This window comes from Colias croceus, chromosome 3 (assembly GCF_905220415.1).
Source record: "Colias croceus chromosome 3, ilColCroc2.1".
Classification (NCBI taxonomy): domain Eukaryota; kingdom Metazoa; phylum Arthropoda; class Insecta; order Lepidoptera; family Pieridae; genus Colias; species Colias croceus.
The window spans coordinates 11820284-11845904 of NC_059539.1; the positions used below are offsets into that span (position 1 = coordinate 11820284).

The 25621-nt window shown below is 32.8% G+C and overlaps 2 protein-coding genes across 9 annotated transcripts in view; both read right to left on the reverse strand.

Annotated features, from left to right (window-relative positions):
- LOC123706345 (long-chain-fatty-acid--CoA ligase 4) overlaps positions 1-25621 on the reverse strand; it is a 562712-nt gene that overhangs the window by 302257 nt on the left and 234834 nt on the right. The window lies entirely within an intron of this gene.
- The window catches only part of LOC123706350 (voltage-dependent L-type calcium channel subunit beta-2), a 155557-nt gene that overhangs the window by 99731 nt on the left and 30205 nt on the right, over positions 1-25621 (reverse strand). Inside the window, exon 1 of one of the 3 annotated variants that reach the window (XM_045655593.1) lies at positions 24076-24181. The exons of the other annotated variants lie outside the window; for them this stretch is intronic. The gene's annotated coding sequence lies outside the window, so the exon portion shown is untranslated. Of the gene's footprint in view, positions 1-24075; positions 24182-25621 lie in introns of those variants that run through there. 3 annotated transcript variants of the gene reach the window in all.

Here is a 25621-nt window from a genome sequence, read left to right on the forward strand (position 1 = left end):
AGTCGAGAATACGGGACACTTTATTTTCATCATATCCATCATGGAGTTCACATAAATTAAATCGCTAGCGAAAACGACTATGACGTTTTTAAGCTTTATAAAAGTAACAAAATAATGTATTAATATGCTTATTAAAATAATCTAATAATTATCATGAACCTTTAGTGCACTATACAAATAATCACATTCACGATCGAAAAATCCAACAGCATTACCCTGAAGATCCTTTAACCATTTTACCGTTTTACCAATAAAAATGGCAAATTCATTTTCAAAATACTGGCAACATACGTTGAAGTTTTGTATTCCTTCATATCTGTAAAATTATTATTCGTATTAAAGAAATAAATCAGCCAAATAATCTACAGAAAACCTGTGAAACGATGTTTTATCTTTTTTTTTGTTTTCGGGAACAAATTTTACAGCGTTTTATAATCACAAGACGGCATTTTTTTTACTAAAATTGCAAACCCTTTTTGACGTATTGCATGACACTATATGCGCTATAGCACTGGTGCAGCGACGTATTTGTTTTTGATTTCGTATTTTCTTTGACAAGGGCGACGGGCGGTTGTCATGCTCCATCTGTACTTTATTTTGTAATCTAAGATTTTTCATATATCTACGGAATTGAAATAATGATGTTATTAATTTAGATAAAAATGCATTGCTACAAGGCTATTATTATATAAATATTTTGACGCATAAAGGAAAGTTTTGTGAAGAATAAAAATTATAAACAAATATGTATCCATTGTATGCTTCCATCAAATTGGGGAGAGGTATTAAGCGACATCATTTTCATTGCTGAAGACGGGTCTATAAATAAGTTATCGGTAATTACCGACTAATTTGTACAGACTACAGGGGCTGATTCTGGTAGACCTATAGACGTCAAATGTTGCCTATTAAATTGGCTCGACTATAATAAGTTAATCGAGCGGATAAATGACCCCACTATGACACTCTTATGTCACGCATATACAGTATCCTTTTTTAAACAATGCAATATTATTAGACGCCAACGTTAGATGCACCTTATGTTAGTACACATGCCGTAATTACTTATCATGCAAACTAGTATCTTAATACATTGAATTAGGATTGAAAATAGTGTGATGTTACATATTATAGACATGAGATCATCTGTCTTTGGCAAAACTGTGACGTGTTTGTTTATTATATTATTTTATACGTTTACTAGCTTTCCGCCCGCGGCTTCGCCCGCTTTGTCAAAAATATAATAAATTATATACTAAAACTTTCCTCTTGAATCACTCCTGTCAACAAAACTTCAAAAAAGTTTCTGTGAAAAAAGTTTCTATTGAATTCATTTATTACAAAAAATGTGACAAATGAGGAACCGCTCGACCGATTTTGTGCAAACTTCACATAAACCATCTACTAAATATGCCGACCAAATCCTAAGCATTTGGTTTGGATAGGTGAGCCCGTTCTTGAGTTATGGAATTACAACGAAAAGTGGCATTGATTTTTATATATATACGTTTATAACTAAATGTTCTGCATTAATTGACTGGTTAAACTAAACAAATGCCTTAACCATAACAAACCAGAAAAGATAGTCTCTTTTTGCATTACTAGGTAGATGCAAAATGCAGTCGACCATAACGCACAAGAGGACATTTTTGCAAAGTTTCACATATAATAAATCTAATAAAAAATAAATATTTTTTTTTTTTTTTTTTATATTAGAGTGGGCAAACGGGCTTGTGGAGCGCCTGATCGTAAGCGAGTCCACCGCCCATATTCATCTACAGGGGATTCTGCAGGTGCGTTGCCGACTTTTTGAGATGGAGGTACACTCTCTTCTTGAAGACACTCAAGTTGTAGACATTAGGAAATGTCGCTGCGGGGAGGCTATTCCATAATTTGGTAGTTTGGTAGTTAAATATCTTGAAAGTATAGTTTATCATAGAGCTTATACCTATACCTACCTAATACCTATATTAATTTCAAAGTATAGTTTAAAGAAGAGTTTAACATATGTATTACCTACCTATTTAATCTAAGGCTTAACATAAATCAACTATCTGATACAATATATTATGTTAAATAAAATAATTATAAATTATTAACTAATTCTCTACATAGAGATAAACATATTTTTTTCTCCTCCTTCATGAATAGCTAACTAAAAACAACAACAATAAAAATAACATTAGAATTTTAATTGGTCTGTCATGTTTATAACTAGCAATTGTAATTTTGATACATCATATATTTGTTTAATTAATTAACATAGCGTGAGTTAAATAGAATTTATTGATCAAGGAAGGCTATATAATATCATCACGCTAACACATAGGAGCGGAACAACGCGGACAAAACGTAGCACAGCTATTCATACATATCACTGAATCATGTGTGAACTAGTACCACTAAACGCCTACTCTTTTCCCGTCCGACTAGGGCCCTTCCGGCCTCCTCCACTCAAGCGACAGCCCAAGCCGAGGTTCGAGATCCCTGTCAAGGGGGGACGCCCTTGCGCATGTCGCTACCAGTGTGAACCTTCAGTTCACCCACGCGTCCGCGTTAAAATATAGAAGCCCTTATGGCATCCTTATGGCTAACATTGAGAGACACCACACAAAAAAAGACTACTCTTTTGTCTTACTACGACCTTAAAAGTTCATGTAACCACACCTCAATTATCGAGTAAAAAATATCCTCAATACAACGTACTTTATTGGCGTAATTACAAACAATTCCGACAGTCCATTGTAAAAATTTACAATTTGTCTATGCGATTGTAAAATTTTATACCGAGAGGTTTACTCATAATTAACATGTGTTCGTTATAATCGTACTTCGATATTTAATGGCTCTTTTTTACTTACATCGGATTTTATTGCTTTTTTTTCTATTAGGCTGTGGATGCACGGACGATGCCGACTTTAGAAATACATTTTTCAAAGCGATATTACACAGCGGTTAGGTATACAGTGACCACTGGTTTAATGGTGTTATTTTATTAAAGTGAAACTCTTATTACGTCGTCTCAAACTATTTGGTCTGTGTAGCGCATGTCGCGTGACGCACGATACGTACGATAATTATCGTACAAATACGATAATTTTTAGTTAAATGTCTATAGTGTGAAAAAAAGTTTCACTTTTGCCGTGGTTTCATAAAACCACACAACTTTTTTTGTTCTGTTTTACAATGTTTATAATATGTTTTATAATATAATAATAACTTGTAGTAAACGTAAATATCGTTAATTTTGAGTTTGAGAGAAATAAGAAACCTGAATCATCAAATTAAAAGAATATTAAAATTAAAATAAAATTTATTATTCAGTTGATTAAACAAAAATGTTTCCATTTAGAGACAATTCGTAATGCGATTCCATTTTTACTTTCTTGTATGTCTAATTGTTTAGTCGCACGTCTACAAGCACCCTTACAAGAGCATTGTCGAGATCCGTGATTCGATACAACACAATATAAGTATTTTTATCTAATTGCACGTTGTATTGTTAGCGATAACACGTCTTATATTACCCATAAGCCTCTGTGAATTGATAATGCCTTTGTACTCAAGTAACAGACTACTGTAAACGCACTTAATAGCTGTAGTTGCAATGTTTTGTTATAAACAAATGTATAGGAACTATAGATATGACATGAAGTTGGAAGAATAGAAAATTCCCAACATTTCCCTTCACGTAATAAATACACGAAATCGCTGAATATACAAATTTTATAATCATTTTAATCTTTCTAAGAACTTATAAATTGTTTTTCTTTTTCAGGTCTACATTATCTTCTTCAGATGCTACGATCTATGAAAAGGAGAAACTATACTTTCAAATTCAATCGGGGAATGTAACTTATTAAAAATCTATAAAATATCATCTGTTTCATTTACCTACTACCCTACAACGTCTTATAAATTTTCCTTAATTCCCAAAGTGTTCGCTTCCTTTTTTACTTTAAAGTTACTGTTTTCATTTTATTCAAGAGTTAAATAATTTAATATCATATAGAAGAAGCACAAAAAAAGAACGTTTGTGCCGAGCACACGTGACAGAAGTGAAACTTCTTTGGCAAGATAGCAAAATCGTCGCTTTACTCCATGACGCGACCTTGAAATGTTACTCTCAACGCGCCTAAAGAAGTTTCACTCCAAAAATAACCCTCAAGAAAATGTTGTCAAAGCTAAATAATGAAATAACAAATAGACGCTTCTAGATGCCCAGTATTATGCCATGGGTACAAAGGGTCTAGCCAGGTCACTGTAATACGAGCCGCACAGATGTCACTACTTCCGAGGAGTGCCGCAAAAACTGAGCGTCATTATGTTTGTTCTTGTTCTAAGATGTATGCTATGGTTCATATTAGCTATGGTTCCGTAGTAATTATATTGTTTTAGAAATTAATTATGCTATTTACCCCTTTTCTATACGGCATAAATGGTAATGTTCCTATTACATGCAAAAAGAAATGATCTGATTTCTATAAATTTGGTATATTACTTATAGCTTATTAGTACAGACAGCGCACGGCACGCGGGCTCTAGTGATTATAATATACTAGCGGTCCGCCCCGGCTTCGCCCGTGGTACCTAAAAGGTTTTAGGTGCATGTTTAAACTATCCTATCTCTCAAGTTGGATCGAACTGCACATGGTGTGCGAATTTTATTATAATCGGTTAAGTGGTTTAAGAGTCCATTGAGGACAAACATTGTGACACGAGATTTATATACAGGGTTACTTGTAAAACACCGGCAACAAGATGCGAACGGGAGGGGAAAGGGGGCATCGTTTCGTCCTTTCGATAATGAATAGAACATAGACTTACAAATGTTAGGAGAGTACAATAAAAGCTTAAAAAATCATTTAAAAATAATTTATTGTGTTATGCCAAAAGTCGTAGAACAAATGTTGTTACTTATGATGTTAGCTATCTTGTCCTGCGAGGTTGCCGGTGTTTTACAAATAACCCTGTATATTAAAGAATATATATTAAGATATAATATAAATTCAATTATATCATTATTAATAGATAATAATAGATTCACTTCTTTATACATAAACAACATCGACAATCCTACCCATAAATCAATCCTGGTATCTTTCTGTTCAGCATTTTTTTTTATTGCAGCAGGCTTCAAACATATATAATACACACTTTTATTCAATATTTCATATTTCACTATTCTGCTGTCAATTAACGCAACCAACAAACTACTGGCCCCAAAAACGTAAGATTATTAGTAACAACAAAATGCACTTGCAGCGCACGTGGTTGACATTTGGCACGCTGCATCCGGCACATACGGACATGCATCTGGTGGACAAAAAACGCTACTTGTTCCAGTAATCAATACTGATGAATATTGCGTTTTTTTAACGCAATGAAGTGTGTTGAGATGAAGCGACATATCATAGATAGGTACTGTTTGACTATTTCTATTAAAAATTTAGAATTAGAGTTAGGTTTCTTAATACCTATGTAAAATATTACCGTACATTTGAAATAAGTATAGGCTATTAGGCTGGTTGCAGAGCTTGACCGACCATCAGTGCGTACGTCAGTCGCGCTTGTCATAATATGTATGGAAATTCATAAAACCGTACGGACTGATGGTCGGTCAAGCTCTGCAACCAGCCTTATAGGAGAGTCTTGCTAAGCTTCTTGCTCCAGTAACCAAAACTGATGAATATTGAGTTTTTTTTGTTCTACGCAATGAAGTGTGTTGAGATGAAGAGACATACAATAGTGTTTAACTATTTATATAACAATACAATACTTGTCGGGTCTTGAAACATAGAGTGATAAAATACTTTTACTTACGGACTCAAAAAAACCCTCATAGATAAAAATAAAAACTAGCAATATAGAGCAATGAATTAATAATACAATACGAGTTGACAATCATATTCTATTGGAGACACTACCTACTAAAACAAAAACAACGTGAGTTCAATGGCAAATTACTCCAAGAAATAATAAACCAACAGACATCTTACATACATGATAAGTATGAGCAATTATTTATACCGAGATATGATCAAAACTCAACCAAAACCTACAAGATAGCATAAATAACACACAGCCGATAATTATAACTATTGCTTTTTTAAATAATCTCAACATTACCGTTATGCGGGGTCACATGAGTCGTGTGATGTAAATAAATGTGCTTAATTAAAATCATTTGATCTGCAATCTAAATACATTATCTATCCAATCCAATCCAATAAGCCACGAGGTGGAATGTACGGGTAACAATCTTGTTTTGAATCGAGCGTTGAGACGCGGCGTTTTGTGTTTTATGGGCGGAAAAAGTGTCGAAATTGGGATGGATGCTTAATATTATGTATTTATAAGTGAAATTAGTAAGATTTAATTGAAGAGCATTAATTAAGAGCGAAAGAAGTATGGTATACCTAATATTTATTATTATTTGTGATAAGAAACTAATTCGAAATAGAGACACTGTAAGTACATAATATTTACTCTACATCTAGTATTTTATACGCATATAATTAGTGACTTTGTTAGTATAAATGATATCCATTTAATCAAATCAATTTGTTTTAGTTAAAAGTATGGAAAACATGAATGGAAAAAAATACAGTAACAAAAACAAAACAATACATAAAACATCCGCGTTTCAAAACACAACACCGGTCCGTATGTTTCCACATTTGGACACATTCTATACCAATAACAGGGTCATAATCACCAAGTGTTTCCGCCAAGAGAAATGATATCGACCAAATCAGAATTTTAAAATTAAATGTTCACCATTCAACACAATTGGTATCATATCCATAATATATTTAAAGGATTATAGCTCTTATATATTAAGCAATAAGTATAAAAATTGTGTGAAGGGGTAAAATAGAAAAACACGAAGATGGCTTTTACGATGAGCCGTTTGTAATAAAATTGGAAAGTACAGTATGAGAGCGGTATAACTACCGAGATACGCGGTACATCAAATGATTAGGAAATTCTTTAATTAATAAAATAGATAGTTTGATGTGTTGAGTTCATAAACGTTTCCTGTAGTTGTGTTAAAACTCATAAGCGCTCTATGAGGTCATTGGTTCGATTCCCAGTAAAAATAAAAACAAAAAAATACATAATGTACTTTGGCTCTTTATATAGTCTCTTTATAGTATAAAGGTATATTTTGAATTTAGATTTTAATAGCATCTTATGTTCTGTAAGTTGAAATTATTGTTGGTCAATCCTTAACATATTGTATTGTAGCCAAAGGCATTATACAACGCAATGAGATATTAACTCAACTATGAAGCAAGTGAAGCCGCGGGCAAAGCACTAATACCTAACATATTATTTTCATTAAAAATATTCTAGCAATGTTTGCAAATAAAAAATAATTCGAGTCAATTTAAGGAAAATATAAATAAGGTTATATAAAATGAAACTGAATTGACCTTTTTTACGTTTCAAATTCTAATTTATTGATTTTTCTTTTTATACTTGTATTCCTACAGGAAAATCTCATTTACACGGATGAAACTTCGGGACGCAGCTAGTTCTAAACAAAATATTTGATTGTATGTTTCTACAGAGCGCCCAATTAACAAATCACCTTAATACTTTTATATACCCGGGTGAAAGTACCATAAAAACAATAAGAATATTATCAATTGCGAATAACAGACAATCCATCCCGTTCAATCGAATTGGCAAAATGCCAAGCGAGTAATAAAACATCGAATAGTTTTATAATTGCGCAAAACGATTTTTCGATTAATCCGATATCTATACTAAAATATATTGTACGTGTTTCTATATATTCAACTAACTTTCCGCCCGCGGCTTCGCCCGCTTTTTCAAAAACCTAATAAATTATATACTAAAACCTTCCTCATGAATTACTCTATTTATAAAAAAAAAACCGCATCAAAATCCGTTGCGTACTTTTATACATAGTGACAGAAAAAGCGACATTGTTTTATACTATGTAGTGATAAGTATTTTGCAAATTACAGACACTCTATTTTAAGACCTCAATAAAATGTAATAAACTTTAGTTTCCTTATGATGCGTATTTAATATTTTATAGCATATCAGTATGAAGAGATCCTCGTCTCTATTATTAATGTAGTAAATGATTTAGATGAATAATAACTATTATTTAGATGTCGTTTCGTGAAATAGCTGTTAATTAAATGTGTGTGCTTCTTAAAATAAACTCTATTACAGAGGCGACGATATGTGCACTATTTATACAAATAAATAAAATTTAAGTTTCTGTTTGCAATGTTAGAACAATATGATAATTTTAAGGCGTTATAAGACGCAAGAAAAATGCAAAAAAGAACATATTATGACTAGAAGCGGAAAATAAATAAATAAATATTTCAGGACAATTTTCACACACGGCACGATCTGATTGATCCCTTATTAAGCTTTCGCTTGTGTTATGGAAACCAGATGGCTGATAAACATACGTGTATAATTTTAAATAAATACTAAATATAGATAATTAACACCCAATGTTAATATTTACACAATAAATAAATAACACATTTATTCATTCATCGATCCATCGATTCATTCACTACATTTTTATGGAAATCCTCAATTCTGATTCAAGTTTCACAAGCTGGCGAACTCATTGAGAAAACTAGAGAATGTAAATTATTCCAGAATTTATTAGGTTTAATCTGGGTTACCACAATCTTATCATCATATGAGTTTTAAAATTCCTATGTAGCGTATGGTAACTATTTAGTTCTGATTATATTTATTTTTTTATTGAAGTGAAAGTTCTGGAGTTGGAAAAAAATTTAATGTAACATTTTTTCGTTACGCGCCATCTTTTTCTTATCCCTACCACGCGTGATTCGACGTATTTCTGTAAAGTTGCATATAGTAAATTAAAGCTCATAAAGATGTTTCACTTGTTACGTGTGTACCTACACTAGACACGAACACATTCTTTATAAAACTTTATTGTACAAAACACTGTAGTACAGACTAATAAGGTACAACAATTTTGCACAAAAGGCGGCCTTATTGCTACACAGCAATCTCTTCCAGGCAACCTGGCCATTATATGTGTTTTATTTTCCGATATTACGAATCAGGTTCATCTCTTTTCGCTTTTTTAAAGTGAAGCTTTTATTACATCGTCTCAAACTTTTGGTCTGTGTAGCGCATGTCGCGTGACGCACGATACGTACGATAATTATCGTACAAATACGATAATTTTTAGTTAAATGCACAATGTCTATAGTGTGAAAAAAAGTTTCACTTTTACCATGGTTTCATAAAACCACACAACATTTTTTTTATTCAGGGCTAAAAGCCATTGCCGTATATGAAACTGAAATCACAATGATTATAGCGGAGGCGAACAGCATCATATTTTTAGCATAAATTTAATATATTAATTAATAAGAAGTACAGAAATCTCCTGCATTTCCTATCCTACTGAATTTTTCCAATTTTAAGTACGGTAACAAATACGTTAAATCAGCAATGACAACAAACTACATTTGGGTATTAAAGAATTGTATTATATCACTTCGCAAATCAAAATTAACAGTTCCAAAACATCAGAACAACTATGGAGAACACACGTAGAACATAACAAATCTCTAAGTAGGTGCCATACGCGTGTATCGTGATATCCATAAACCAATGCAACAACCTATTTGAATGTATATTTACGATCTAACTGTACATCCACAATATATTGCCGAGATTTGTCAACTTCGCTCATTGCTTGCGGCATTACCAATCTATTTACATAACTAAGTGCTTTCGGGTTTTATCGCACGCACCGTTTGGTATTTTTATAGCATAAGTCGCAGCTAATTTTGTGATTATATATTTCCGGGAAGTAATGTACATTCATTAATAATATTATGAATAACACTTTAATTTTTAAGGAATTACTTAAAAAGGTAGCCGTAGAGCTTAAGGTTTTACAAAGTTATAGTGTGTCTATGAAGATTTAATAACTATAATTTTTTTTCTAATGTCTGGAACGTTATTCTCTTGAATATAATATTATGTAACTATGTATTACCAAATATGACTAAGATAGCAGTGGTCTAGCTTTAAAAGTAAGAGCCACAGATAGCAGAAAGCTCTTGAAAAAAGTTCACAAATATTTATTTACTTCTTTACCATTAATATAAATAGGTAGAATATCTGTATCCAATATTACAAAAAAATATCATGACGTAGGTGTCCAAAATCTAGACGTTCTTCACTACCTACTACACTATTTAGTAAAAACCAATCTTTACATTTTAGGTACGAGTGTCCGGTAAACACGAATTCAATAACAAAATAATAACCCAGTTTTAAAACAGTCCATTTCATAAGATGATACATGGTTCATCATACATTAGAATGTGTAATAAAATCATCCCACCAATTTTGTATATGGTATGTATAGAATATTTATATGGCTTTGGATTGTATGTGTTGGGCAAGCTAATTGTGCAATACATACTAAATCTAAACTAATATTATAAAGCTGACTGCTGAAGAGTTTGTTTGTTTGTTTAGACGCGCTAATCTCAGGAACTACTTTTTATTTTTATGTCAGAGTAAGCAAAGGGGCAGGTGGGCCACCTGATGTTAAGTGGTCACCACCGCCCATTAACACTTGTAACACTAGAACTGCTGGTCCGATTTCAAAAATTCTTTCAGTGTTAGATAGCCCATTTATCGAGGAAGGCAATATATTATCATCACGCTAAGACCAACAGGAGCGGAGCAATGCGGGTAAATCCGCGGGGCACAACTGGTAGCGTTATAACATGTATATCAAATGTGATCCTTTGAAAAAGGAAATCTAGTTTCGTTTATTTTGATGAAATTTAAGGTAAGTACCTATATACAAACACAATAATAATAAGGCACAAACAACCTGTATTGATCTGACTTTCGTATAGTTATTTATTGAATGCAATTATAGAGAGTTTTTATAGCAAGACCAAATTAGGTACCAAAAAATGTATCATGGATAATCGCGTAGGATACTTTTCAACTCGGTTTTCCCTCTAGTTGTCTGAATTTATCCAACAATAAAAGGGAGACAATATTGAGCTTTTTATGCTCTATAATTTTACATTTAAAACAAACTTTTATAAATAAGTTGAGTTGAGTGATGACCTAAATCTAAAACGTCTAAATTTCTTCCCGTCTAAGTTACCCGCAATCGTTACCAAACATAAAAAAGCCATAAGAATTCTTATTCTCATTCCATCCATCAATCACGGGGTAATCTACACCATAAATAATTTATTTATTTAAACCTATTGGTTTTGAAGAGGGATTTGGTTGGAAGAGAGCTTATTAGCTCTCTTCGGTATTTACGACCACTATCACTAATTAAAATCTCATCAAAATGTCTTCCACTTGCAAGATAAGGACTGTGAAAAACAGCAATAAAACCGTCTTATTTAATGAAATCTTAGATAATGAGAGATTATTATAGAATTTATAGTTTGTGCGTAGTTGGAAATAAGTATGCATTTGGTTCATTTTATGGAGAAGGTAAAAATAATCAGATTCAAAAATACGTCGTCTTATTTTTCAAAGTATTGATGTACGCAACATTGACGTCGTACGGACGATACTGTTTTTCAAGTGTAGGTCAATGATATTAGGTATACATATATACAAAATTGGTGTAGGTAGGTACATCCAGTAAGTTGTTTTTTTGTCACACTGCAACATCACACAAGCATGGCATTGCGTTATAAATCAAAATTAAAAAAAAACATCAGCTTTAGAGGCAAATTAACAAATTAAAAAAAAAATACTAGTTTTGGCGGCAAATTCCACGTCACTTCGCACCCGGATCGCACAACTATTAAAAATGAACAGGTTCCAAACTTTTGCCTATGCACTGGTGCAATACACTGCGGAAACCAGCACACGAATTAACAAACATAACAAATCAATTATTACTCTAGGAAATGGATGGGCACAATTTCGCACGACTCCTCACTCCAGTAACATCCGTGTCGAATAATTGCTCCAAACTTGTTCGTTTTATTGCGATTGCAAATCATTTATGTAATTAGATTAGTTTTGAATATTAATATCATTTTTTTTTAAAAGGAGGTCAGATCGGTTGAAGGCAATGAATACAGTTTAATATAAAGAATATTTATTAATTAAAAAAAATTGGTTGTCTGTAAAGTCGGTTTACTGACGATAGTTGAACGTGACAACGTTCGATTGTGCTTCTTTGTCGCTCGTTCCGCGCTCTCGCTCGCACTTCAAGCCTTACATGGAACGCCTCAGAGCGAGGTAACGCCGCATGAGTCATGTTTTTTCGTGCGTGCAGGCGGCTCTATCGAATTATAAGACGTTGTCACGGCAAAAATATTTTTACAGAAGTATGTATTAAAAAAAAGTCACCAATGTAACATACAGGAAAGAATATAAATGTCACGGCTTTGATAACTGATAAAAACAATTCCCACCTAGAAAAAAATCATACATAATAAATTCATACTTAATATTATAAATGCGAAAGTAACTCTGTCTGTCTGTCTGTTACTCAATCACGACTAAACTAGGTACTGAACCAATTTTCATGAAATTGGTATGGAGATATTTTGATACCCGAGAAAGGACATAGGCTACTTTTTATCCCGGGAAAATGACGCAATACCGGAAATCCCACGGGAACGGGAACTATGCGGGTTTTTCTTTGACTGCGCGGGCGAAGCCGCGGGCGGAAACCTAGTAAATAATAATTAAATATTTAGCCAAACTACGTCTTTAATCGCCTCCATCACATAAAGATGTTTAATTTACATAATATTATGTTTCTATTTTTATCTTCATTTAAAATTCTATGTCTTTGTTTAAATATATGATCTATACTTTCTCCTTAGGCTTTAATTGTCAACACTAGAATTGATGTGTTTTCTAATCTACACTAATATTAATATAGCTTAAGAGTTTGATTGTTTGTTTGCTTGTTTCATAGTCCATTTATCGAGGAAAGATATATCATCATGCTATGGCAATAGGAACGGAGCAATGCGGATAAAACCGCGTGACACCGCTAGTATTTTTTTTCTTATTTTTCACAATTACCTTTTTCACATTATACCAATATTGATAAGACTCTATAATTTAGATAGTGAAATATTTTGAACTAACGAAATGATGCGGAAGCTCATCAATAAATGATGATACTATCATAAATTTGCATACATGTAAATATACCCAATTACCAAGACTTGTGTTTTGTAACTAATTAGCGTGAGAATTATATTTATCATACCCGCGTAAATAAATAATTTAGAAATTAGTGTTATATTCTCTATGTTATTAATATAAGTTATATCACTAACTCTACATAGTATAAAACAAAGTCGCTTTCTCTGTCTCCATGTCCCTATACAGGTATACTTAAATCTTTAAAACTACGCTACCTATTTTGATACGGTTTTTTGACGTGACAACGTCTTATAATTCGATAGAGCCGGCTGCACGCCCGAAAAAACATGACTCATGCGGCGTTACCTCGCTCTGAGGCGTTCCATGTAAGGCTTGAAGTGCGAGCGAGAGCGCGGAACCAGCGACAAAGAAGCATAATCGTTGTCACGTTCAACTATCGTCAGTAAACCGACTTTACAGACAACCATTTTTTTACAGGTAGAGTGATTCAAGAGGAAGGATAGTTGTATATAATTTATTAGTTTTAGACAAAGCAGGCGGAACCGCGGGCGGAAAGCTAGTTATTTTATAGATTAGCATTCTTTTCTATATTAGCTAAAGAAAAAGTATTTGATTCAATTTCATTTAAGTCTGTTTCTTTATAAGTTATAAGAGGGGTTTGATTCCCATAAATTTTCTTCTCATTTAACCGACTCAAACATTTAAAATATCACAAAAATAACATTATCCACGCAAACATATCATAAAATAAAATATAATAATACTTAAAAATTTTAATATGTGGTACGAAGATGTACGCCAACATAATTACACCAACCGGTCGGATGAATTTAAATAATAAAGATATAGGGTAATAAAAAAGCATATGTCACATACCTACTTATCAAATTTATTTCTAGTTGAGCCAAAGAATAAGTAAGTTACAGATGTGAAATGTATTTTGTGCCTTCGAGCGAGTTAAAAGCCATCCTCAGAATTTCACTGAAACCTTTGTTTGGATAAAGGAAAATACGTTTTAAGACACTAATCACTCCATAGTATAAAACAAAGTCACTTTCTCTGTCCCTATGTACCTTTGTATCCTTAAATAAAATAAAGCTATGATATGATTAATATTTATTAATTAAAACATTAATTTAACACCATATGCTGTACAATTTTTCCATATTGTGTTAATTATTATAAAATATTAAATACATATTTATAATGCTAATTTTTGCACACGTTGTATTAGGCATCATAATATATTCACACCTCAACGGCGACCTCACTTCTAGTGTTATTAACAAGCTTAATAACTTATGAAAGTATAATGAAAACATTTTTCAGTTCACGTAAAGTGCTGTGCAGCGCATAAATCGAGTTAAAAATACATATTCCTCATGTATATTGGCAAGCAAGCTAGTTAATCTGTGTTCATTATTTAAGCTTCACCCTAAATTCGTGTATAAAATGGTACAACTACAAGGTATTTTATATAGCTTATGACTGTGCACTGACTCGTGGATACTTACGTTTCAAATCCATAATTGTTGGTGATCTTTTTGTTCATTTCATAATTACAGGATAACAAAACATATCTACTTTTAAAGAAATTTCAGAATTCTATTAATATTTTCTTTTTTTTTTATGTTCGGATAGGTAGACATTTGACCACAGTCCCACCTGATGGGAAGCGGTGACGCGGTCTATGGTGGTAAATCATGTCTACCTAGAAAATGCCTATTTATTCGCCTCTTGAAGGAACCTATATTGTAGTTCTCCGGAAAGACAGATGCTGGCAGGGAGTTCCACTCCTTGGGGGTTCGAACTAAGAATGACGACGCAAAGCGTGAAGTGCGAGCAGTCGGCATTTCCACCAAGTAAGGATGGTAACCTGCAGTGCGCCTGGATGTCCGTTGAAAAAAAGGGGAAGCAGGGATGATGCTGTGCAATTCAGTGGCGCATTCGCCGAAGTGTAAGCGATAGAAAACCGAATAATGCAAAGTTGAAATATACAATCATTCTAAATTAACGAATGTGATATTTTAGTTTATCAATCCACAGACCACAACCAACAAAATAGGCATGAACTTTTATTTTCATTCAACTAACACATCTACATTCCCTAATCTATGCCAATTTACCGTACTAAGTATGTTCGGCAATTGGCGATGTCGCAACTCGGCATCGGCCATAACATTATGTATTCATACAATAAAACAGAAATAACGAGATGTGGACCAAAACGAGATGGATCGAATAAGGCACGAATGAACTCGTTCTAGCACAACCACACGTTGGCATATTTGATGTGTTTAATTTTAATTTTAATAGTTTAGCCGCCCGCCCTGGCTTCGCACGCGTTGATGGTCTTATTTATCAAGTACCAGGGTGCTGGGTGGTGTCCAAATATTATTTGGGTAATTCAGTAGCATAAATATTTGATATTTAAATTCTTCTATCGTCTATCGTGTAATGTTACGAATTTTAGCATGTGATTCATTTTAAATATTGCCTATAAGTGGTCCTGGAACGGTCATGTTCGAAATCGAATTAGATATAGAAATAATAAATAGTGTGTATATAATGAAAGTATACAAGTGTTTTAACAACAATAATCCTTATATTATTTGAAAATATGTATATATCAACTATAAAAGGATCGGCATTACTGACTAGTGGCTACTGTTTTGATTAGTAATGAAAAGCGTTTGTTGAAATCGCCATCGTTTTATGTCTTTGGGCAAACTCCGTAATCAAATTACATTAAAATAATCCTTTATTCTATACCATCCTTCTTTTTCAAACTACAAAGACTTTTCAATCCAGGATCATGCTGGCTTCTACACCGATGTTTTCACTATAGGCATATTTTGTCCACTAGGTATGCAGTATGCTATAACATCACAATCTACGTTACAAGCACCCACTTAACATGATACCAGTACCTCAAGAACGCCAATAAAAGCAGCATCACTGGCGATAAAACTATTCCCGATCAAAGATAAACATCGGAATCAAATAAAAACGCACTCATCGAGTTATTATACACAATAAACGCGGCATCTGTTTACAGCAAGACAATCAGATAATAACGTTACTATTACTCAAACTCAAATAAAAATTGTTTACCGATCTGGCCTGATATTACGAATTAATGAGCTATCATAATTTACGTTTAGAACACTGTTGGCAATGTATATTGTTTTGTTATCTTAATAACTACTGGGAATCAGTTTAAGTGCAAATCTATACTAATATTATAAAGCTGAAGAGTTTGTTTGTTTGAACGCGCTAATCTAAGGAAATACGTCTGGTCCGATTTGAAATTCTTTCGGTGTTAGATAGTCCATTTATCGAGGAAGGCTTGTAGGCTATAATATTAACACGCTAAGGCCAACAGGACCGGAGCAACGCGGGTGCAACCGCGAAGGGCAGCTTTATATTTATTAAGTATATTTACTTCTATGTATCAAAAACCATATCGCTATTTTATAAGATATTTATTGTCTATGTAAATATTAAATTATATACATTATTTTTATAAACCTTTCTGATTTTTAAGGCGCATTCTTATAAAAAAGCAGTATTTTTTTCTACTATATATACCAGTATTACTCACTTCAATCTACATTATACTATGTAGTCCTATCATACATCCTATGCTTGACAAACTACGAAAGTAAATCTTCAAAAAAAAAAACCTCAAAATTCTAAACCCATCAATCTCTATACAATATCGTACAGATATAAGAGCACTTAACAACCCAACTAATTAACTCACTTATAAAACGATTATAATAAAATAGTGAATCGTTAAATACTTCTATAAAACTCGCGAGGAGCCGTAAAAATAAATCTGGTACTAAATATTAAAAGGTACCAACAATTACAACTTGCTGTGTAAAAAGTTCGATTCGAGTTTTAATGTTATGCGTGTAAGGTCACGTTTTTTATGGCGCGGAGAGTAGAAAACTATTTAATTGTATAATAAAAGAAACGACAAGGGAAAACTGTTAAACCTTAATATATGTATATATATTGTCTGTTCTAGAATAGACACTAAAGCAATTCGTGTTTAGCAAAAATAAGACGAACTCTACATTCCTAGATACCTTCAATTTAACTCATTCCAAATCCAATTTTATTTCTTGTATTGTTCAGTTGTTTAATTTTAATTCAATTTCATAGTTAGTATGTATTTAAATCTATGATCTTATATAGTACTAGGTTTCCGCCCGCGGCTTCGCCCGCGCAGTCAAAGAAAAACCCGCATAGTTCCCATTCCCGTGGGATTTCCGGGATTGCGTCATTTTCCTGGGATAAAAAGTAGCCTATGTCCTTTCTCGGGTATCAAAATATGTCTATACCGAATTTCATGCAAATTGGTTCAGTAGTTAAGGCGTGATTGAGTAACAGACAGACAGAGTTACTTTCGCATTTATAATATTAGTATGGATTATTATTAAAGACGTTATATATATATTTATTGTATTCAGGCATTGTACCATTTATCTTTATTTATTGCACAATATGCATATTATGTTGAACAGCCTATATAAAATTTAAATGTAATAATAGGTATAATTTACCAAATCTGTAATTTACCATTACTACAATTAAAGATATTTATAAGTTTTTCAGAAGCTTATTTCAATGTATTAGGCAGGTACTTGTATGCCTCCGGAAAAAAATTTTAACGTCCACCAATCTCCGAATCTCAAGTTAATTAACCATAATGATAAAATTAAAAAAAGCGATATCAATTTAAAGAACAGTACCAAACGATATAAATTAACCCGCTAGAGTAATCGGGACCACACGCACAGCATCTAAAAATTATTTACCAATGCGATGGAATTATACTCATCAATTAAGCTTTCTCTGTAAGGTATTTTTGTATTACACGAAGATTAGAGATTCAATTTTGTTATTAATGTATTGATTTCGCAGCCATTTGTCTTGTGACAAGATTTACGTGGACATTTCGTTGACTGGTTTTATGTCTTAATTATTTTTATAATCTTAAATACTTAGTGCGTATCGTTATAGATAGTATTGATTAATAGTCGACACAATTAATATGGAAAGAGTTTAAAAATGTATTAAAAAGTTGCCCATAACTTAGTCCGGTTTGAACTTACTGCTTATTAGTCACATAATATCACTCCTTGGTAAATATCATCAACATTACCAATTACTTGTTCTGCACATACATATTTTATGTATTTGTAATAACAATTCCTTGTTTTGAAAGACACAGATATTAATATAACTACCATTTGACCGGAATCCATTGCCATAAATCAAGAACAACAAAAGGCGCGCGGTACATCGTCTAATTGGATCGTCGCCATATTGAAAATACCATAACCAATTTCGTCAAAAACCGAAAACTAAAGCCCACTGTGTAACAGTATATTGTAATTAGGATCGCCATCATTTCAAGATGTTCCCATTCTTATTATAGACTTTTTTATATTATAAAATTAGCCAACACATAAGTAAAATAATTGATCATTCCTTTCTCTTCCAGTCCTAATTCATTGTTAATATTTCCTGCAATATAATACTAAACAAGTACCTTGTACTATGAGATCAACCTATCCTCTTGTCTTGAAATAAATACTTAGATATTTTTCATTAAACCCCTCATATTTAAAATTCAAAATATCCGTAATCCACAAGACGTGTGGCAACCTCATCTCTACTGCGAAAGAACATAAAACCGAGTTGGCTATTAGATCCGTTTGTAGCAAACGACATTTTTATATTCTACAAGTAAGTGGCCCGCGCCTGCGCAGTGCACACCACCGCGCGCTCTACGCACACACGCGCAGCGAATACAGGTAAACAAATGTGCTAAGTAAAAAATATTATTATAGCATAATACGCCATAAAACACGAGAATCTCGGAGCGGGGTCAGCGGTTCTTAAGCTGTATGCGAAGCAATGAATGTAGTTTGTAGACTCGTCGTAGCACGCCTACGCGCGTAGCGGTTGACCGGTTATCAATGAGGAACGTTTGGTGCGTATAATTTTCTTGAAATGCTTTCATCAATCTATTTTATAAAAAAATATTGAAGTGCCACAAAAATTTACGAATTTAAGAAGTAATGTAGTTAGTTACTTCAAATTTAATGCTGAAATAATCATTTTGGCAAAACATTAAAATTAATAATGGTTTACAAATAACAAACAGTACTTCTGTAAAACAATACTTAAAAGCCATTTGATTAAGTATCAAACTATCACAATTATTTATTACTAAAGTTTGAGAACCGCCAAGAAGACGGTACTCTAACATAAACAATGTCAATGATTTCTATTAAAACCATTCGGCATTTCGATATACGAATCATATTAGAATAACGTCTGGGAACGATTTCTACGCAATGTGCAATAAATTACTGAGGCGTCGGACGGTAATGAGCTTAACGTTCTTATGTTTTAAGCAATAGAGGTCATATTGCCTTGGCATAACTTTGTAAGTGTCGATAGTAAAAAAAAATAATTTCGGTAAGTCTTTGTTTAAAAGTTTAAGGACGTTTTGACTAACGTTATGACGCGGGTTTGGTTGTTAGCAAATGTAGAGTTACTATAATTTTCAAGGAAAATAATGAGGACAAATAACACTCGTTTTATTTTAATAAACAATTCGATTATTTGATTATCTTGAATCGAATATAAATTATTGTATTGTATATTTAAATATCTGATGATTCTTGAATTACTTTTTTGAACTTTTTGTGTGAGTGAAAAAAAAAATACACTTAGATGCATTAATTAGAAACAGGTCAGATAAATTCAATGTTAGTAGTAATTGGATGTGTAACAACTTAATTTATATGCGATTTTTAATCTATACTAATATTTTATAGCTGAAGAGTTTGTTTGTTTGTTTGAACGCCCAAATCTTGGGAACTACTGGTCCGATTTGAAAAATTCTTTCGGTGTTAGATAGTCCATTTATCGAGGAAGGTTATGCTATATATATCATCACGCTATGACCAACAGGAGTGGAGCCACGGGGGTGAAACCGCGCGGAGCAGCTAGTGTATTATAATATATCTCAAGGTTTCCTTTACTATTGCTCAATATGATTTGTTCGTTAGACGTGAAGATGATTAAAAGTTATTAAACTATTTTGAAGGTAAACAACCATGAGCAATAAGCATTAATAAAATAAGCGACAGATTTATGTTTTAATTGTAATAAAACACCGCTGGTATTATTTTTATTTTAGTTGGTCGCTGACGTCACAGTTCAAAACAGGAAAAATAATAGTACTACTATTATTATTGGTACTATAGGTGGTATTGGTGATTAAATTTAGAAATAGATGCAGTAGCTTGTGATTTACTATTTACTATTAAAGATTTACTATTTGTGAATTATTAATGCTCATTCGAATATATGAAGAATGTTACTTATCTTTTTAATTACTCATATAAAGTGTTTATTTGTAGTTATAACTATAAACTGTTATCTTAGGTAATGTCTTCTTTAAGTATTACCAAGGATTTACCATTTAGCCAATGGGCAACACCTAGTATACACAGATGCAGGAATGTTTTATATGAGTTATATGGCATGAAGCAATATAACAAAGACATGTCATTTCTTAGTTATGTTAGAAATTATTCAAAAACTTTTAAAAAAGTTTGTTTCACTGCCAAGTGCTTGTATGTCAGAGATAAAATACGCAACTCTGATAACAAAGTTAAAACGGTTTGGTCAATTATTAATGGTGAAATGGGCAAAAGCCAATCAAATAGTACCATAAAACTTGTTAATGCTGGTAGGGTCATTGACAAAAGTGCTGATGTTGCGCTTGCTTTTGAAGATTTTTTTAGTAGTGTCCCTGTTAGTATTACCGAAAAATTAAATTCGTCATCAGCGCTTGCGGAGTCCTACTTGAGGGACCATGTTGCTGAGTGTAATGTATTATTTGAATTGCGACATGTGACTGCAGAGGAAATTGTTAAAACTTTTAAAACATTAAACTTAAAAAAAACATGTGATCTCTGGGGAATGTCTGTAAATTTAGTAAATAATATTATAGAAAACATTGCCAACCACTTAGCGTTTATATTTAATCAATGTTGTGACTGTGGTATATTCCCTGATTTATTAAAGTTAAGTAAAGTAATTCCTTTATTTAAAAGTGGTGACCAGGAAGACTGTAATAACTATAGGCCAATTTCCATTTTACCAACTTTGAGCAAAGTCTTCGAGAAATTAATTTTAAACCAATTATGTAGTCATTTTGTATCAAATGGTTTACTGCACGCCAAACAGTTTGGTTTCACAAAGGGGCGCTCTACTACTGATGCTGGAATAGCTCTTTTGTCACATATATATAAAGCATGGGAAAATTCAAAGAATGCTTTAGGGATATTCTGTGACCTTTCTAAGGCTTTTGACTGTGTAGAACATACCACTCTATTACGGAAACTAAATTTTTATGGTATTAAAGGTTTATCTCAGGACCTCATAGCTTCATATCTTCAGAACAGGGTACAAACCGTTGTTGTTAATGGAGAGAAATCTCACGGTGCGCCGATTAACATAGGTGTTCCGCAGGGATCTATCTTAGGACCGTTTTTGTTCTTAGTATATATTAATGACCTACCTTATTATTTGCAGGATATGTGTGAAATAGTACTGTTTGCAGATGATACCTCATTAATATTTAATGTGGATAGACATGACTCAAACGTTGACGAAGTAAACTCTGCTCTTTTACGCATATCCAATTGGTTCACTGCTAATAATTTATTATTAAATGCAAAAAAAACAAATTGTGTAGAATTTATCCTTCCAAATGTAAAAAAGGTAAAAAGGGATATTATTTTAAACGGGGAGGTATTATACCCTGTGGATTCTACTGTTTTTCTTGGATTGACACTAGATGAGAAGTTACAATGGGGGGCCCATGTTGCCGCCACCGCTGCTAAGCTTAGTTCAGCTGCATATGCAGTTCGAAGAATAAGGCATCTCACCGATGTAGACACGGCTAGATTGGTTTATTTTAGCTACTTTCATAGCATTATGTCCTATGGAATTCTTCTATGGGGCAGGGCTGCAGATATTGAAACTATATTTATATTACAGAAAAGAGCCATACGCTCTATATATAATTTACGTGCTAGGGACTCACTAAGAGATCTCTTTAAGAATACTGGTATCCTCACTGTACCATCACAGTATATATTTAATAATATTTTATATGTACACAAAAACGCAGACTTACACACAAGAGTAGGAGATAGACACTGTTATGGCACAAGGAACAGAAATAAAATTGAAATGCCATTTTACCGGTTAGCTAAAGTTAAAAATTCATTTATGGGTCAAGGTATACTTTTTTACAACAAAATTCCTCATAGTATTAAAGAGTTTAGTAGTGCTAAATTTAAGAATTATGTAAAAAACGTCTTAGTTCAGAGAGCCTATTACAGCATTAAGGAATATATGGAAGATAAAAACCCATGGAGGGTTGTCGCGTGAGAACCGCAGGACAGTTCTTTGGCATATTATGATAATATATACGTACGGTTACTTACATATTTTGTAAAATTAAATTGTAATACTGAAATGATTTAAAAGAGCAACTATGGAGTTTCTTGCCGATTCTTCTCCATAGATACTGCTTTCCGAATCGGTGGTAAATGATAAAAATATGTATTGACGTTTCAAAAGTGCTTCTCGAAGAAGTCTAATTGAATAAATAAATGTTTGAGTTTGAGTTTGAGTTTTGAGTTTGAATGGATTGATTAAAAAAAGGCGAATGCTTTAATTATTATTGTTGATTTTATACCTAATTTATAAGTAGGTACATAGATTGTTTATATGCAATCAAGAAAAGAAAAATCTATAACGTCCGATCATTACTATTTCCTCTACATCAAAAAAATAATATTAAATGACATATTTACTTAATTTTAATGTTTATAGATTCAAAGAATGTGCGCGCTTCATTATCTTTTCCCCGCTTGCATAGAGTTGGGATGAATGAACCCATATTTAAAAAAGTTTTATTATAGTTTCATTACATATATAAAAAGGCTTATATCAATATTATACTACTGACGTATTTTCTGTACAATTGTATATTTGCATATACCCTATACCTACTTACTGTAAAATATACTTCATGCTTTTAAAAAAAATGTGCAGTGCAATTAAAAAGGTTCAATGCATGCATACCTATGGGAATATTAGATATAACTTGTTATTAATTCATAAAATTACTAACCTCTATACATTTAAATAAACAAACTGCATAATTTAAACAAATTGCCTAAAAAAGTGACTTGTACGACTTGTGTACTAAAGTGACTTGATGTTGTTCATATTTTCTTCTTCCTTATTTTCAGATTCTTATTTTTCTCACATAGTTTTCAAACATCTAAGAATTGAAGTTAATAATTATCTGATTTTATAATGGTGATATTTTATTCAACACTACTAAAATACCAAAGCTACTTCTCTTATCCTACACATTAAATACAAAGGGAGTGTGACTATGTGCAACAAACTAAAAAAACTGATGGAAGAAAACAACATCAAAAGTCTTCCATCTCACCGCGCCAATAAATGATCGAATATTTTGTTAAAGCACGATTCACGCCACACCGTGCCGGGAACGAACCGTGCCGAAACCGGGAAACAAATGAAACAAAATCCATACAAATTTCAACGCCATGCCCCGTCCGTGTACAGCCGGGCCACGGTCAGGCATGTATCACTTCATAAAATAATCTTTGATAGAGCCCGTACGCGACACGGTGTAGCGTAAACCATGCTTTATTCGTTCCACGGCGTAGTGTAAACCATGCTCAATTCGTTCCACGGTGTAGCGTAAACCAATTCGTTCCAATATTGGCGCGGGTTGTGTAAAACAGTACGAACCCAGAAGGCCGTGAGGTTCGGCTGGAGACGGCTCTGCAGATCCGGGTCGGAGAGGGCCCCGCGGCCGAGGGAGGACGCCGAGCTGCCGGAGGGCCGCTTGCCGCGCCCGCGCCTCTCACCACCCTGGGGGATACTACGGCTAGGTGATGAAGCTAACGATCGTAGCAGCGGGTGCCTAGTTGTGACCATATTTAACTGTATATTTTAATGATTAAGTAATTACACTGTTTAACTAAGTATACAGTTATTTAAAAAAATCGTTTACATCTTGCTAGGTAGTATTTCTGTTTATGACACAATTACTTCGAATATTTCCGACTGATTAATAATTGTGATCTTTAAGTTATGCTCAGACTAACTTTAGCACTTATATTTATCATAATAAACTGAAAAGATTTTTGTGAAAAGATGCTTGAAATTTACTTTGTTGTGGAAAAAATACTGTAATTTTGAAAAAGAATAGCAGTTTTTACAAATGGAACTATATCAAAGATCAAGTACCTATATTGTAATTATAGAATATTTTGAAGATGTACCGCTGCTACACTCGCCATTAAATCGCTTACCTTATAGCTATGTATCTAGCAACTACGTAAAGCTGTGTCACACTCCCTAAGGGTCTTATTGCTCAATCACTGAAACTATAGACTCGAGACCTTTTTCAAATGAACAAAAAAAAATATTTAATTTATAATGTATAGAGCACAGGTTCGATTACTGATTTAACTGGGAAAAATTGGGATTATATCTTTCTTATATATAAAATTATGGTAAGTACATAAAAGTAATTGAGCAATACGACCATAATAAAAAGCAACTATTATAGTATATAAACTATATAGTATATTATATTGCAAGAAATATATTTCCATGTATCTATATATAATATTGATGTAATGCAATTTATTGTAGCATTTGAACATAATTAGGATTTAAATATAAAATATAATTGATATATATATATCAATCCTATCAAATATCATCATTAATTAAATTCCAATAATATCTGACTATTTTTTTTCTATGTAGAGACTGAATAGATTTAATTTCATCCTATTATAACAGATACCTACACTTTAGTATATTTTCTTCCCAAATACTTTCCTAATACTTTTCAATACTACATTGGGTACTCGGGTTGCTTGAGAGAAATTGCTTTGAGCATTAAAGCCGCCCTTTGCATCAAATATCCTGTTTTTGTATGCAATAAAGATTATAAATAAATATTATATTTATGTGCGGACCTGCGACCAGTACCATCAAACATACAAAAAAGACAGATTAACGACATAACATAACGTACAGACAGACTGATTTACGAATTATATATGTTTAAAATATATTTCCGGTAGAGTACGTAGCGTGGGCGCGGCAATCACGGCCAAATATAAAGCTAGTGAAGATCTATGAGTGATCTACCAGTCCACAGATCATAAACGTCAATGTTTTTTTTAATTGTAATTTATTGGGATTACAATGATTTCCTAATAACTAATTAGCGATCACGTACACAAAATAGGTAATATATGATACAAGTTATATTCAA